The 6,000-nt window shown below is 46.5% G+C and overlaps 1 long non-coding RNA gene across 1 annotated transcript; it reads left to right on the top strand.

The window, feature by feature from the left end:
* Nucleotides 1-394: 394 nt before the first annotated feature.
* LOC147230908 (uncharacterized) lies at nt 395-1,982 on the top strand. The gene is made up of 3 exons (XR_015106636.1): nt 395-690; nt 900-1,069; nt 1,309-1,982. It is a non-coding gene; the product is annotated as an uncharacterized LOC147230908 (long non-coding RNA).
* The last annotated feature ends 4,018 nt before the right edge of the window (nt 1,983-6,000 follow it).

A 6,000-nucleotide genomic window follows, 5' to 3' on the forward strand; every position in this document is an offset into this window, starting at 1 on the left:
GGGGGCCCCCCCAGGATCTGGTTGAGGAGGGGGGGTTCTCGGTGTGCACCCCTTACACACACACACACACACACACACACACACACACACACACACACAGATGCTCTGCAGCAGAGCCCAGCTGCTGGGGTTTGCGGCTTTGGAAAAACCAAGCCGGGGTTTTCGGCCCCTGCAGGGGTGTGTGTGTGTGTATGTGTGTGTGTGTGTGTGTGTGTGTGTGTGTGTGTTGGGGGGGTGCACAGATTCCACTTATTTATTCAAAATGAACTCTCCTCCCAGGTGGGCCTGGATGAAGATCGGGCCCAACGATGATGAAGATCCAGGCCGGATCCAACGTCCAAGGCGGAGAACCCCCCCCCCCTGTTGCCCCCCCGTTGCCCCCCCCCGGGGTAGATCTTATTAATACCCCGCGCTGGGCTGTTTGTGTACTCCACGAGCATTCCTCTGTCAGGAGAAGACGAATGCGGCTGCAGGACGGGCCGCGGCTATTCTTTCCCTCCACCTCCACCAACACTCAAAACCAAAGCTGCCGCTTTTGCAGAATTTTTTGCATGTCCGGTAACCATGGCAACCACGCCAGGGGCCTCCTGTGCAAAATGTTTTCTCACACAAGAGGATAAAAGATGAATTTCCCCCTAAAAAGAAAAAAAAAAAAAAAAAAGGCATAAATGGATTCCCTTGAAGGTTAAGGTGAAGTGTGTTATTACACACATCGATGTGTTATTACAGTGTTGTTACACCAATCCATATGTTATTACAGTGTCGTTACACCAATCCATATGTTGTTACAGTGTCGTAACACGTGTTGGGGGGGAGGGGCATCTTTCGCATTATTTATTTTTATATTTGAGCTCTCCAGATGAGTTTGAAGGTCTAAATCCGCATCGGTTTCCCACCAGGAGACCTTCTGAGTGGACCTGGACCTCCTACGCCGCCGTCCTCCTCCACCTTTCTGCAAAAAGAGGACGTCTTATGAGCCTCTTCGTCTCTCCGTGGCCCCGACCTCAGCCGCCAACCACCACCACCACCTTCACCCTTGCCATGGAGTCCATGGAAGGGCAGCGATAAGGTATCTGGGCCTCCACACACACACACACACACACACTGACATTGGTACTCAGCGTGGAGCTCCGCTTTCAAACCCCCGAGAAGCTGGACTGGACTCGGTGGGCTGGTGGCGGCGGGCTCGGGGGGCTGACACGTTTCTGCTAACAATCACATCACACACAAGGACCCACATTCCAACTTCCTGACCCCCCCTTTCTCCTCGTCCTCCTCCACCTCTTCTCCGCTCCCCTCCCCTTCCAGAGCACACACACACACACACACACACACACTGCTCTACCTCCGCAGTCATCATCTTACCTCCATATGGAAGCGGGTGGACGCCGGGATGCAGGAGATCCTGGAGGAGATCCACGCTCATGCTTGGAGACCTTCACGCCTGCAGATGAGAAGAACCCAAGAAGGTGGAGATGAAGGACTTTCCCCCCTCCTCTCTCTTTCTCTGTGGACATCTTGACCTGCCATCCAGCCCAGAAGTGTGTGTGTGTGTCTGTGTGTGTGTGTGTGTGCAAACATTCCCTGTACTCTACCGCCATCTAGTGGCCAGATGTTGTAACTACAATATCCCTGCACACATTTCACACTCAAAAACTACAACTCCCATCATGTTTTGTAGTTTATTTACTCATCTCATTTCCTCAGATGACTTCCTTCCCTCACACACGCGGCCTGGAGTTTATGAATCGATTAAAAATCGATATAAATTTCAGAGTTGTTAACCGTTTCCTTGAAACGTCATATTGTGTTATATTTCAAATAAATCCTCTTTTTTTTTTGGACCTTTTTCGGCAGATTCTTTCAAACTCGACACAGTCGACTTTTTGTGCGTGTTTTTTTTCCCAACCCTGTCGTTTCCTTACTGGACTTACTTTTCTCACACACACGTCCTTGAGCGCATTTATTGATTAAAAATCCATATAATTTCCCACGACAACCACGGCGTGCACGTGCCGTCTGCTTTCGTGAACGTGCGGTTTGCGTCAATCGGGCGCCGTTGTGTTTGCAGGACGCGCAAACGTCACCTTTAGTTTATGACCGTGTCATAAGCGGACGCCGACGTGCACGGGCCTGGGAATCGTGAGGTGTGGTCTTGGGTTGGTTGGGGGGTTTTGGGGGCCCCGGGGGCCTGCGGGCCGTCACGTCTCACCTCGGAGGGGTCAAACCCCCCCCGCCCGAACCCCCAAAACCCCTGAACCCCCCCCACGGGTCTGACGTGTTCAGACGCCGGAGTTACGACTCTGTCAAACCCCCCGAATTCTGAGTCGGGGAGGTTCCTTTTAGGGGTCGTCATGGAAGGTTCCAGAACCCCCAGCGTTGTTTCTCCCGGGGCTCGTAAAGAGGAAACATGTTGCTGCGGCAGAGCTGGGGAGATGAAGGGATGTAAGGTTGCCGTGGAAACGATGGAGTGTTGGTAAAACAGGAAGGGGAGAAGGAGGAGGCAAAGAGGAGGAGAGGAAGAGGAGGAGGAAGGGAAGAAGAAGAGGAAAAGTGAGGAGGAAGGAGAAAAGAGGAGAAGAGAGGAAGAAGAAGGGGAGAGAAAGAGGAAGAGGAGGAGGAAGAAGAGAGGAAGAAGAAGAGAGGAAGAGGAGGAGGAGGAAGAGGAGAGAAAGAAGAAGAGGAGAGGAAGAGGAACAGGAAGAGGAAGAGGAGGAGGAAGAGGAGGAAAGAGGAAGAGGAACAGGAGAGAAAGAAGAAGGAGAGAGGAAGAGGAACAGGAAGAGGAAGAGGAGGAGGAAGGATAGGAAGAGGAAGAGGAGGAGGAGGAAGGAGAGGAAGAGGAGGAAAAAGAGGAAGAGGAAGAGGAGAGAAAGAAGAAGAGGAGAGGAAGAGGGACAGGAAGAGGAAGAGGAGGAGGAAGGATAGGAAGAGGAAGAGGAGGATGAAGAGGAAGAGGAAGAGGAGGAAGGAGAGGAAGAGGAGGAAAAAGAGGAAGAGGAAGAGGAGAGAAAGAAGAAGAGGAGAGGAAGAGGAGGAGGAGGAAGAGGAGAGAAAGAAGAAGAAGAGAGGAAGAGGAACAGGAAGACGAAGAGGAGGAGGAAGAGGAAGAGGAGGAGGAGGAAGGAGAGGAAGAGGAGGAAAAAGAGGAAGAGGAAGAGGAGAGAAAGAAGAAGAGGAGAGGAAGAGGAACAGGAAGAGGAAGAGGAGGAGGAAGGATAGGAAGAGGAAGAGGAGGAGGAGGAAGGAGAGGAAGAGGAGGAAAAAGAGGAAGAGGAAGAGGAGAGAAAGAAGAAGAGGAGAGGAAGAGGAGGAGGAGGAAGAGGAGAGAAAGAAGAAGAAGAGAGGAAGAGGAACAGGAAGAGGAAGAGGAGGAGGAAGGATAGGAAGACGAAGAGGAGGAGGAAGAGGAAGAGGAGGAGGAGGAAGGAGAGGAAGAGGAGGAAAAAGAGGAAGAGGAAGAGGAGAGAAAGAAGAAGAGGAGAGGAAGAGGGACAGGAAGAGAAGAGGAGGAGGAAGAGGAAGAGGAAGAGGAGGAAGAGGAAGAGGAAGGAAAGGAAGAGGAGGAAGAAGAGGAAGAGGAAGAGGAGGAGGAAGAAGAAGAGGAAGAGGAGGAAGAAGAGGAAGAGGATGAGGAGATGTTTGATCTCTTGTTGATGGACAGACTTAAGCTGCTCAGATCAAAGCCTCAGGTAGATCAAAAGCTGATCAAAGGCCGGAAACAGCATCTGACGTCACGTGAGTGAGCGAGTGATGGACACGTGACACCCGCCATGCATCAGATGAACGCATGAACGCACGCGTGAAAACCTCTTCTATCAACACGCCGTTTCTATCACGTCACCAAAATAAAATCATACAAAATAAAAATAAAAATCAAACAAAAAAAAAAAAAAAAACTTCCCAAGACTTTCCTCCGGCGTGTCCGTGAACATCTCCCCACCTGTCAATCAACGGGACGCCGCGGCGCAGGTGGGTCACGTGACACCCGGAAGCACATAAGTGGCGTTTCCGTTAACGCGTGAATTTTTTTTTTTTCGACTCGACGGACGAATCCGGTCTTCGACAGCGGATCCCCGGTACCAAGGTAGGCCTGCGTCGGCGCGCGATCGATACAGTTGATCGATTGACTGATTAATTGATGCACAATAAGTGTCAGTTGACTCCCTGCACATGCGCCGTGGGGGGTAAAACAACCGCGTGTTTGTTGACTTTTTAATCCCGGAAGTCCGGACCGGAAGTGAAGCTTGTGTTTTCGCGCCTGCGCGCTTATCTCTAACTTTGATATCAACAAAATTTCTGTCAATTTTTCAGAGTTCCATAAAAAAAAAAATTATTTCTCACCACACGGTACAATAATATGGAATAATATATATTTGCTTACAAATCTCTATTTTACAAGAAATGGGTTGAGAATAATACGAACCACTTTATTTATCCCGAAGGAAATTGTTGTGCCAGAGTTTCAAGTAAAACATAACAATAATAGATAATAGTAGGAAATTTAAAAAAAACATAAAAAAAGGGGGGGAGAATAAGAAATACAAATAAAACTATAAAGTGTCAAAGTCAAGGGTATAAAGTGTTTTAAGGTCTTAAGTACAAAGATTTGAAGATTCCCTGCGACTGAAGGAAGAGGAAACTATATGGTCAATACTCCTCCTCTAATAATTGAACAATTCTGCACCAAACACAGCTTTAACCCTCCCATATTAGAGTTCTTAAAGTTACGTAACACACACAATTTGTATTCTTGACCAAAAATATAATGACGCCCCAAACCGTACAACCAGAGTTACCCCCACTGTCGCTCCAGGGAATCTCAATTCTGGACAGAAAATGCAGTAACTCCTTTATTAGAAAATGTTTTACAGGAAACTTATTCCCTGGACGTCAAAACAAAAATAATATTTTAAATAAATTTGATAAGGAATCGATTGCCACGCTGCGAACTATGTATCTGACTCTCGCTGTACCCCAAAAAGCAAGAGACCCACTTCAAAATGATGAATGATTATCTACCCATCTAAGGAATTATTAAGGGTACGCTTTAATATTGGAGGTAATATTTGTACATTTTGTGAAGACAACATATATTTTTCTCATGCGAAAAAGTACAGGGCTTTTGGGCTAAAACTCAAAAATGGGTTAAAGACAAATTTCCATCATCACGAGTTTCTTTTTCAAGAGTTGACATAACATTTGGTTTACTTTTAAGCAACAAAACAGATGAACTATGTGTCCATGTCATTTTGGGCCTGGCCAATTTCTTCATTCACAAAAAAACAGAGTGTTCCCCCAATTTTATGTTCTTTTATAAACTATTTTGAATTATATAAAAAAATCCTCAAAACTTATGGAAAAATCCAAAAAAACAAAAAAATATATGGTTTGATGGCTGAGATTCCTTGCGAACCACCAAGTTAATACATATTATTTTCCCCTTGCAATTCATTTATGTTTATTTAATTATTTATTTTTCTTTAAATTTCTTTTTCTTCTATCATTTATCACAAACCTTTCATACTGTTAACTTGTTCAGTTAAAGATTAGATACAGAAAAAATGTCCTTATGTCCTTTGCTTCCTCGTCCCCGGTTGGTTCATTGACATTTGATTCCACCTTGCCATGTTTGTTTGTTCATATGTTTATCTGTTTATACTATTTATATTCAATTAAAAAAAAACAAGTTTTCGCGCGCGCGTGTGTGTGTGTGTGATGCGTTTTGGGCTGTATGAAGACTCGTGCAGATGTTTCTCCCTCGTCTGTGTCCTCAAGTTAGCATTGTTGCTACTTGTTTGTGCTAGCATCTCCTCCATGGAGATGCAGTCCTGAAGCTCACCTGTTCTGGAGGAGATCTCAGCAAAAGTGGGGAACATTTAGGGTTCCTGGTGTATGTGAGCAAGACACTGAACCCCTAGTTGCTTCTGATAGTCTGGTTTTCCAGTTGTGTGTGTGTGTGTGTGTGTGTGTGTGTGTGTGTCAGAGATATATTATGGA

Source organism: Fistularia commersonii, chromosome 9 (assembly GCF_037954325.1).
Source record: "Fistularia commersonii isolate RoL2024-O1a breed Wild chromosome 9, RoL_Fcom_v1.0, whole genome shotgun sequence".
Lineage (NCBI taxonomy): Eukaryota > Metazoa > Chordata > Actinopteri > Syngnathiformes > Fistulariidae > Fistularia > Fistularia commersonii.